The sequence below is a fragment of the Vanacampus margaritifer genome, chromosome 17, assembly GCF_051991255.1.
Source record: "Vanacampus margaritifer isolate UIUO_Vmar chromosome 17, RoL_Vmar_1.0, whole genome shotgun sequence".
Taxonomy (NCBI): Eukaryota; Metazoa; Chordata; class Actinopteri; order Syngnathiformes; family Syngnathidae; genus Vanacampus; species Vanacampus margaritifer.
Genome location: NC_135448.1, coordinates 14,346,373 through 14,356,506, shown reverse-complemented (window position 1 = coordinate 14,356,506; position 10,134 = coordinate 14,346,373).

The following is a 10,134-nucleotide window of genomic DNA, read 5'->3' as shown; positions in this document are numbered from 1 at the left end:
AACTTAATTTCAATAATGCGTGATATGTATAATATTTGTATGTCAATTACAAGGAAAAGAGCAACAAAATAAATTCCCCAAAAGCTGATTTAAAACTCGTTTGTTCGGTTATATTGGATATGTATGTTGGTCATCAAGAGGTAGGGATAAGAAAGAAAAAAAAAATGACATTTTAGGGAATACTCAAAAGCTATTTGGTATTTTAAATAATTTAGAAAACACTTCTTCTACAGCTAAAGAACAAGGCATTATTTATTCGTTCTCACCTTACAACTGCCAAAGATCTCAATCAATCAAGATTCAAATCTTGGCTGAACTTACATCTCATCATTCACATTTAAAATATATTTGTATATATTGTGTCATCAGTCGCAGCAGGTGAAAAAGTAATCAGCTAGTTTGGGCAAAGTAAGGAGTAAAAAGTTGCCCGCATTTGGCCTATCTGTTTTCAAATGCAGGCAGTAAAACCAAAACGCTGACAGAAAAAATACATAGTCAAGTAAATACGGATACCTGAAAAATCTACTTAAGTTGAGTAACTAAGTACCTGTACTTCATTCCCACCATACCTCGTCCTGGAAACGTTGCTGAATTTTTAATACTTTGAACATGTAGCTCTTTACTGACCCTCAGTGGCAGCGCTGAACATTGCAGAGAATCTGCCACGTGAACTCAAATTGGTTCCATCAGAGGAAGCCCTTTTCCTCTCCACTAATATCGATCCCACACACTTAGTGCAGAAGTGAAAAGAATGAGGGGAGGAGGGACGTCGGGAGCGGACCTTTCGGGGATTGATTCCTCTGGTCTGGATGCTTGTAATGAACCTGTCATGCCATTGAGCGCCCGCGCACGAGAGGGTCAGATGGTTAGACTTGACCTAATGCATACAAAGCAAGTTCAGGTCAGTGCTCGTAGAAGTAGCAGCAGCAGTGAACAAACCATAAAAAAAAAAAACAGCAGGCCATTGGTCAGCACGCCGCCTGAGAGAGAACCATTACAATTAACCGCAAGGTGCATCCAGGCGTGCATCTGCTCGGAACAAATGAGCTTCAAAATGTGTTTGCGGCGAGCACTTACGGCAGGCTGGAGACCAACTCGTGCTATCTATGATCTATCTATGACCATTACGCCGTTATTAGGATTGGGGCTTGCAAAGGCCGTCCTGACTCATCTTGTCATTGACAGAATGCTTCTTCGCCTGTGAGCGGAATTCCGATGGGCTCGTAAAAGGAAGAGTTACTCCTCCTGGCAGGTGGATGAGTTCCAATCCGTTAGCTGTGTGCCCGTCCCTGCGAAGGAAAGCGCCACAGTTCGGGGGTTAACAGGTGCAAGATGGAAGACGGTAAACACGCAAAAGTGGCTGCTCATCAACATCACCGCCAGTCAAGCTCCGAAGAGTTCACAAAATGGCCACAGTACAGAATTACCTTTGAGGACTCTCGACTCGCCTTTAGAGCACAACTTCACAAAGTTTATCCTTACAGTGAAGGCCTTTGCGAGTTTGTCCTTTTGCCAAGCACGAGTGAGGTGGAGTCAACTCGGTGAAGCAATGCGAGCGTGGGTGGTCCTTTCATGTTTTATACTGAAGCAGAAGGAGTCCGTAAAGGGCAGTCGAGGGCGTTAAAATGGTTTCTATGCCGCGGACCTCTGTCCACGAAAAGACCGAGAAGCTACTGAAAGTGAGGAAAATGAACTGAAAGAAAATTAAATTTAGTGAGTTATTTACGTTCCATTTCATTACGCCATTGCGCAATGCTGTCTGGAATTTATACAGCGTTCCTGTCAAGGCGCTCTGTAGCTAAACACATTTCATAGTATCAGAAATCATCAAAATATATGACTAAGAACAAAACATTGGACCATTCTGAAGAGACCTGATCAAAACCCTATTGAACATGCAGTCCGGAGAAGGCCTCCCTTCAAACCTGAGTTTGCGGGAGCTACGCAATCTATCCAAACATCCATCGGCCCAAAAACAAAAAAAAGCTTTACTCTGCCCTATTAATGTTAGTAATAGGCTTTAGTCGTTTTTTTTTTTTTTTTGCAGCGTTAGACATCACTCACAATACAAAATAATGACAAAGTCTCCTTTAATACATCCGGTATGTCGTTTAGCCAAGAGAGATGTTCAGGTTCACCGCGAGGGTCAAAGCATCAATACAAGGCCACAGAAACCATTTTTTTTTTCTCTCTCTCATGAAAGCATTCACAGCTGTCACACTCACTTAGCTCTACAACACCGACACCGCCAGCATGGCTACCACAAGCTCCATTTCTTCCTCGCACCTCCCAAAACACACTTTGCCTTCCTGCAAATGGCTTTTTGCTGCTGTCGTGATTATTGAGTTGATGATGCATCTCAACACGCACCTGCATTTGATGAGTTTGTTGTCGCGTGAGTGTGCGTGTGTTGTGTTTATGTGCCGCGTCATAACATTTATGTCAAGTAAACAAGCGAGATGCTGCACGGACTCTTCCCCCCTCTAAAGATATTCACAAGTGATTTATTATGCACAGCCACGTTCATTGGGCCCAAATGAAAAGCCAATAAGGGGTTTATAGATACATATATATTATATATTATATATATCCTCACATAATACCCTGTAGCTCGTTAGCTTTTTATAGTCGTGCTCACCTCAGGGAAATAGCTCAGAAGGCAGTTTGCATTTGACCACATCAGTAAGCAAAATGTAAAGAGGCTGTGAAGAATAAAGGTACACATGCAAGGTTATTAATCAAAACAAGTCTTATTTTATTTTGTTTGTCTACGTATTTTCACAATGGTGGTATTATCAGATCATTTAAAGCCCCCTTAAAAGTGAATTTAGAAGATAATTGCTGAAAATGTGCAAAGACTGAGAATTATGTCGAATTATTTAATGCTGCTTTAGAGTGCCACGTTGTCAGCCATGAGTGCATGCACGCCGCAGTGGGAGAAGCCAAAGAGCGGGAATGAAGGAAAAGTTGTTTTAAAAAAATCGGACTTGACAAGCCAGTGTGGGGATTCGGGCTGGCATTGCAACTTTAGAGTGCCTCGTTGTCAACGACGACAACCCAGATATATTCTTATACTTTTAGTGGATATACTATAGTGAATTTTTGCAGCTCAAAGATGCAGATGTACGCCCAAGAAAGAAGCTGGTAGCATACATTTTTCCATAGTCAGAGAAGTAGCTACGACTGGTGGTGGTGCACTCGGTGCACAAACATTATTTTGTAAAACGTCACAATCGGGCAAAATTTAGATTGGATTGCACTCATAGACGTTTTGGGAAATGTGTAATTTCACACTCAGTGGCACTACAGACACATATAATACAAGGAATTAAAGAGTCCAGTTTACATAATATTGTCCCTATAATGTAATTTTGCTCAAAGATACATTTTATGGACCAGTTATTATCCACATTAGTCATATTGTTCAGATTAGAAGAAAAAATGCACATGGCCGTGAAAATTGTCTGTCCGTGCCTCTCTTTTGAAGAAAAGCATAGCGTCGTCAAATGATAACAAAAAATCTATTTTTTTTTTTTTTAATTGAAAAGCCTTCGTAATTAGAAAAGCATTAAGGCATTCAAAGCTGGATATCAGTTTTTATGGAAGCCACGTCATGTTTTTTCTATCTCTGCTTTCCACCATACAATAAAATTTGATGCGTTTACAAAAATACTGCTGTGACTCATCCCCTGTTGCATTTTTTTTTTAATGACACTAAAATGATATATACCTATAGAAAATATGCTATAAAAAGCAAATTCCAACAAGAAACACGTCTCATTACCCTTCATCTTGAAACCTTTTTTTGCGCTCATCACATATTCCATTTCTCACCTTGTCGTTCCGTAGCATGTCCACAGCAATCCGTAATTCCATTTTCCTGTTCATTTAAGAACAATAGCTCCGACTCAGCTTTTCAGCAACGATTCGGCATCACATTGTCCTTGATTCTCAACCGTGTAATGTCCTCTTTATCTTTACTGCGCTGTGTGGCAAGTGTAAAGCTGTGAAACTAATATGTCTCATATATAAGCACACATATGCTGTGTTCTCAGAAAGGGGGGGGGGGATTTCATTTCTTATATTTAGCAATGAGAATAAAAACATGAATTTAATGATGTCCGGTGGGATACAATGTGGTGACAGTACATTTCTAGTCATCTTTGTGAAGGTAAACATTTACCTACAAAAAAAAAAAGGCCATCAATCAAAATCTCTGAGGAGTTTTTGTCTTTTAACCAATCAGGAAAGCCACCTCTTCTCCCCCGTCGTCGCGGATAATCAGACTGGCTGTCTCCCACTCACGTCCAGGTTACAGGGTCCTTTCTCCAAGTGCCAGCTCCAATTTGTCTACTTTGGCCTTTGAGTCCTAGTAAGCATACGCACACAAAGCCCTGTGGAAACAAACTTGGTGAAAGGGGAGAAAAAAAAAAAAAAACATCCACACACATGCCGTAGGCAAAGACAAGTTGAGGCCTCTGGAATGGAACAGCACCTGAATCCTGACACTAGCTCTGATGAGGCGTGATGCCGGCCTTGAGTGGCTGAAGGTCTGCATTTGAAATGGGGCTGCCTCCGAGCTCAAAGAAACATGTGTTACCTGCAGCAAGTTCTTTTCATTGTGAGCTGGAAATGTGTGGATTAATTGACATTGCCAAACAATGTGCACATTTGATTTTGGGCGCAACACATTAAAGTAGTGATCCATTTTTTTCCCGATGCATCTATCTGGCTATTTAATCCATCCATCTAGCTAGCTAGCTAGCTAGCTAGCAACGTATCTAGCGATTAGCTTAAAAAAAAAAAAGTGGGTTACAAATAAGCAACAATAGGAAAAAGTACGTCCAATGGTGACAATAGTTTAAAACCAATTTCCTATGCACCATTGTTGCACAAGGTTAAGAATACTGCATTCTCAATAGGGTTAGGATCAGGGGATGATACAGGCCATCCCATGGGAATTTCTTCCTTCATACCCATAGCATTTTAAGCTTAACTCTTTGACTGCCAGACGTTTTCAGAAAAGGGATGCTGTGGGTGCCAGCCGATTTAAGCATTTTTGACTGATCTTTCAAGGTCCACAGAAAATTATGTGTTTGGACTATGGAAACACACATACTACCAAATGAAAGATTGGACTCTCATCTTTCATCAGGAAAAAAAAAAGTTTGTTTCTACCTTATTCCGTTTTTCAGTAATCAACAATAGAAAATGGTTAGTTTCACCTCTGTTTTGAAAAAAAAAAACGTCTTTTAACGTCTTTGGCACTCCTCCATAGGATTTTACTAAACGTTATTTAACGTTTTTGGCAGTCAAAGAGTTAAAAAAGCGCGGGATGGTGCGCTGTCATGCATGAGATTATTATTTTTTTTTTTTTTGCTGAAGTCACAGTTTTTCTTTTTAACACCACGGCAGGACACGGTTAGTTAGCAACTCAAAACAATTTTCCTCCGAGCGCACTTCTTCCTCAGCCATCAGAAACTCAGCACATTCACCTCTGTGTGCGGTCTTCTCCAATTTGATTGCAATGAGACAATTCACCACTCCAGCTCTCTCCCCGCCTGCAGTTCTGATTATGATGATGAGCCGAGGAGTTAATAAGCTTATTAATTACCTGAGTAGGAGACAAACCGTCTCACACCGCGACCCCCCCCTCCTCCGCCCCCTTGTTCCCCTCCATCCTTCCTTCCCCCCACACACACCAACAAAGCACTGTCATCCTTGCCCGACCGCCTCCAAGGTCGCTCTGCTTTTAACAGTGCTGGCTTTGCTACAGGAATGTCTCTAAAGTCGCACGGTAATGAGCTTAATTAGAATAATTCAAGGTCGGGCAGGAGGACGGCGACGTGACGAGAGAGGGGCATAAAAAGACCGAAGACCAAAAATAAAAGGAAGCCATATTCTGCTGAGAGTGGTTCTAATGAGATGACGCAGCATGTCATGGTTAATCTCTGCACCAAAAAAAAAAAAAAGTGCAATCTTGCATGAATTTCAACACGGATCTGTCCGTTTCTTTAACTGTAATAAAAATAAATAATAATAATAATAAAGAGAGAGAGAGAGAGAGAGAGAGAGAGAGAGAGAGAGTAGAAACAGGGTATATGATGTATATTTTTTCTTCTGTTTCGTCTTCCAATGCTGACCCTGTCTGACCATGACCTTCCCATCTTTTTATTTTCCCAGGAATCTCCTGAGTATTCTTGCCTATATACACGGGCTCTGCCTTAGCACGTTTGCCTGACCCCATGGCTGTTTAACTTAAGTGCTCTTCTACTCACCCGTCGCTGCTGGACTTGGAGCATTTATTAAAAGTAGTAAAAGCGAATTCCAACTATCCCTGTGGTTCAGTGTATTGCATTTGGGTTGTACATACACCCTAGTCATAATATATATATTTTTTGAGTTGCGAGTACATACAGAAACACATATTGCACTTTCACTCGTAGAATAAAAATAATTCATCACCAAAGCCGCCAAATTATTTGCCGAACGTTCAAGTGGGTGCCAGTTGTCAGACGCTAACAGTAATAGTAATGTTAATCTGTGCGTTCAACAAAACCCATTGCAGCTCTGCTTACCTTTTGGCTTTGACACAGTATTTCAGACGGTCACTTTCACTCGTAGAATGAAAATAATTCATCACCAAAGCCGCCAAATTATTTGCCGAACGTTCAAGTGTGCGCCAGTTGTCAGACGCTAACAGTAATAGTAATGTTAATCTGTGCGTTCAACAAAACCTATTGCAGCTCTGCTTACCTTTTGGCTTTGACACAGTATTTCAGACGGTCACTTTCACTCGTAGAATGAAAATAATTCATCACCAAAGCCGCCAAATTATTTGCCGAACGTTCAAGTGGGTGCCAGTTGTGGGGCGCTAACAGTAATAGTAATGTTAATCTGTGCGTTCAACAAAACCTATTGCAGCTCTGCTTACCTTTTGGCTTTGACACAGTATTTCAGACGGTCACTTTCACTCGTAGAATGAAAATAATTCATCACCAAAGCCGCCAAATTATTTGCCGAACGTTCAAGTGGGCGCCAGTTGTCAGACGCTAACAGTAATAGTAATGTTAATCTGTGCGTTCAACAAAACTCATTGCAGCTTTGCTTACCTTTTGGCTTTGACACAGTATTTCAGACGGTCACTTTCACTCGTGGAATGAAAATAATTCATCACCAAAGCCGCCAAATTATTTGCCGAACGTTCAAGTGGGCGCCAGTTGTCAGACGCTAACAGTAATAGTAATAGTAATGTTAATCTGTGCGTTAAACAAAACTCATTGCAGCTCTGCTTACCTTTTGGCTTTGACACAGTATTTCAGACGGTCACTTTCACTCGTAGAATGAAAATAATTCATCACCAAAGCCGCCAAATTATTTGCCGAACGTTCAAGTGTGCGCCAGTTGTCAGACGCTAACAGTAATAGTAATGTTAATCTGTGCGTTCAACAAAACCTATTGCAGCTCTGCTTACCTTTTGGCTTTGACACAGTATTTCAGACGGTCACTTTCACTCGTAGAATGAAAATAATTCATCACCAAAGCCGCCAAATTATTTGCCGAACGTTCAAGTGGGCGCCAGTTGTCAGACGCTAACAGTAATAGTAATGTTAATCTGTGCGTTCAACAAAACGCATTGCAGCTCTGCTTACCTTTTGGCTTTGACACATTATTTCAGACGGTCACTTTTTTCGTAGAATGAAAATAATTCATCACCAAAGCCGCCAAATTATTTGCCGAACGTTCAAGTGGGCGCCAGTTGTCAGACGCTAACAGTAATAGTCATGTTAATCTGTGCGTTCAACAAAACTCATCGCAGCTCTGCTTACCTTTTGGCTTTGACACAGTATTTCAGACGGTCACTTTCACTCGTAGAATGAAAATAATTCATCACCAAAGCCGCCAAATTATTTGCCGAACGTTCAAGTGGGCGCCAGTTGTCAGACGCTAACAGTAATAGTAATGTTAATCTGTGCGTTCAACAAAACACATTGCAGCTCTGCTTACCTTTTGGCTTTGACACAGTATTTCAGACGGTCACTTTCACTCGTAGAATGAAAATAATTCATCAACAAAGCCGCCAAATTATTTGCCGAACGTTCGAGTGGGCGCCAGTTGTCAGACGCTAACAGTAATAGTCATGTTAATCTGTGCGTTCAACAAAACTCATCGCAGCTCTGCTTACCTTTTGGCTTTGACACAGTATTTCAGACGGTCTAATCCGTCTCGAAAGTGGATGATCTTCGCCCAGTCAAGGTGCCATGTCATGGAAATTCCAATTCAATCACAATCTATCGAAATTCACTGCTGACTCCACCCTCTGCTGCCATGACGACGGGGGTGGAGCTACGGGCTCCTAAGGTGACATGGAAGAAAAACAAAAACTTTGCGCAAATACTTAAATAAATAAAGTAAAAGTTCAACAAATTTGATTATACTTTTAAACAGCTATTGAAAGGTGCTTTAAATGACTTGTTAAAAAGAGTTTTAAATAAAGTTTAAATAAGTTCCTTTGTCATTGACATCATACAGCATTTCATCATTTGAAGCCTGATGGTTTGATATTTCAAAACACATACTGGGTTTCAGTTCTTTTCATTTTGCTCTGGGCACTTGTGCAGATAAGAGCAAAGAGAAAAGTTATGAGTGCCGAACGGAGGAAGGGATAGCGGGATAATGTATAAAAAAAAACAAAAAAAAAAACCTTGAAGCTCAGAGGAGGGGCCTCTGAGGAGTATTTTCAACGAATGTTTCAACCTGCTAGTGTGCAGAGCAGATATCGTTAGGCAAGAAAAAAGAAGGGGAAAAAAAAGGGGGTGGGGGGGGTCTTTTTTGGACTATGCGACCATGACAGATTCAGGCCAACGTCTGCTATTGTGGCTGCGCTTCCTCTCCCTTTATTTGTCTTTTCAAAAAGGGACTTGGCATAAAAAGGTTATTTCTCATCTAGGCTCTCTCTTTCAAGGGTAAACGGGTTGTAAGGGCAATGCCTATAAAGGAGGGGCCTTTTTTTTTTTTTTTTTTTTTTAAACATTGCAGAAAGTAGAATTTCCTTCTATTATGGTTGCAGGTTTGAAGGTAACCTTAACCGTCCCTCCCATCTTTATCTCCATCTCTGTGCGCCATCCTCGCCTTCATTGTATCAAAAAGACACATTCACTTAAAAGGGAAATCCAATCAGACGGGACAGGACGGTTCTCGGTTTGGTAGGAAATAAACAAGTGAAATAAAATCGGGCAAAATCAGCAGAAAAAGCCTCTAATCAAAACCGCTGCTGGCCGAGCAGTGGAGCAATAAGCGCTGACAAATTGAATTGCATACTTTTCATGCCACATGTGTCATCAGGCTTCTTAAAAGAGAGAGACCGGAAAAAAAAAAGAAAGAAAAGAAAAAGAAACAAGTTACCGAGGCTGTGAGATGGTCTGTGTCGTCAGCAGAAAAGGTGACAGGTCATGAATTCTGTTTTCTACTGCAAAGGGGAAAAAAAAAAAAAAACACCCTTCAAGAGGGAATGAACAATAGCGGAACCATGTTTGTCTCAAAAAAAAAAAAAAAAGATGCTGTGGTTTACTATACTGTCTCAATATAAAGACAAAAGTTATATATAATGATGCAAAATGACATAATCAATGTTCTTACGCTTTAAAGAGATAGACTAGCAAAACTGGCTTATTTCTCAAACAATGTAATTTCCATCCATCCATTTTCCTGCAATTTTACATATCTAGTACGTGTACACCATTGTTGACATTTTTTTTTTATATATATATACTATACGTCTAGTTGTGGTTTACAATTCTTAATGTTCGTTTCAATTCTCAAATTTGGTTTCTCACACATTCTCAACATGGTAAAAGGTCAACAAAGTGTTGACGCCAGTGTACTTTGTGGTTATGCATGTAATAGAATATACATTTGAATCGGGCCTCGAGGGAGTGTAAACGATTATTCGTCCTCTCTTGGCGTGCTGCTTTAAATCAAGCCCGGGGGTGTGTGTGTGTGTGGGGGGGTGGGGGGTGGGGGCTGTCGAACCACAACCCAACCGTCTAATCGGATCGAAGCGTAACTTTTTAACGATGACACAGCGTGTTTGGGATGTAGAATGTGTCGCATGGGCGCATGAAAACACAGTTG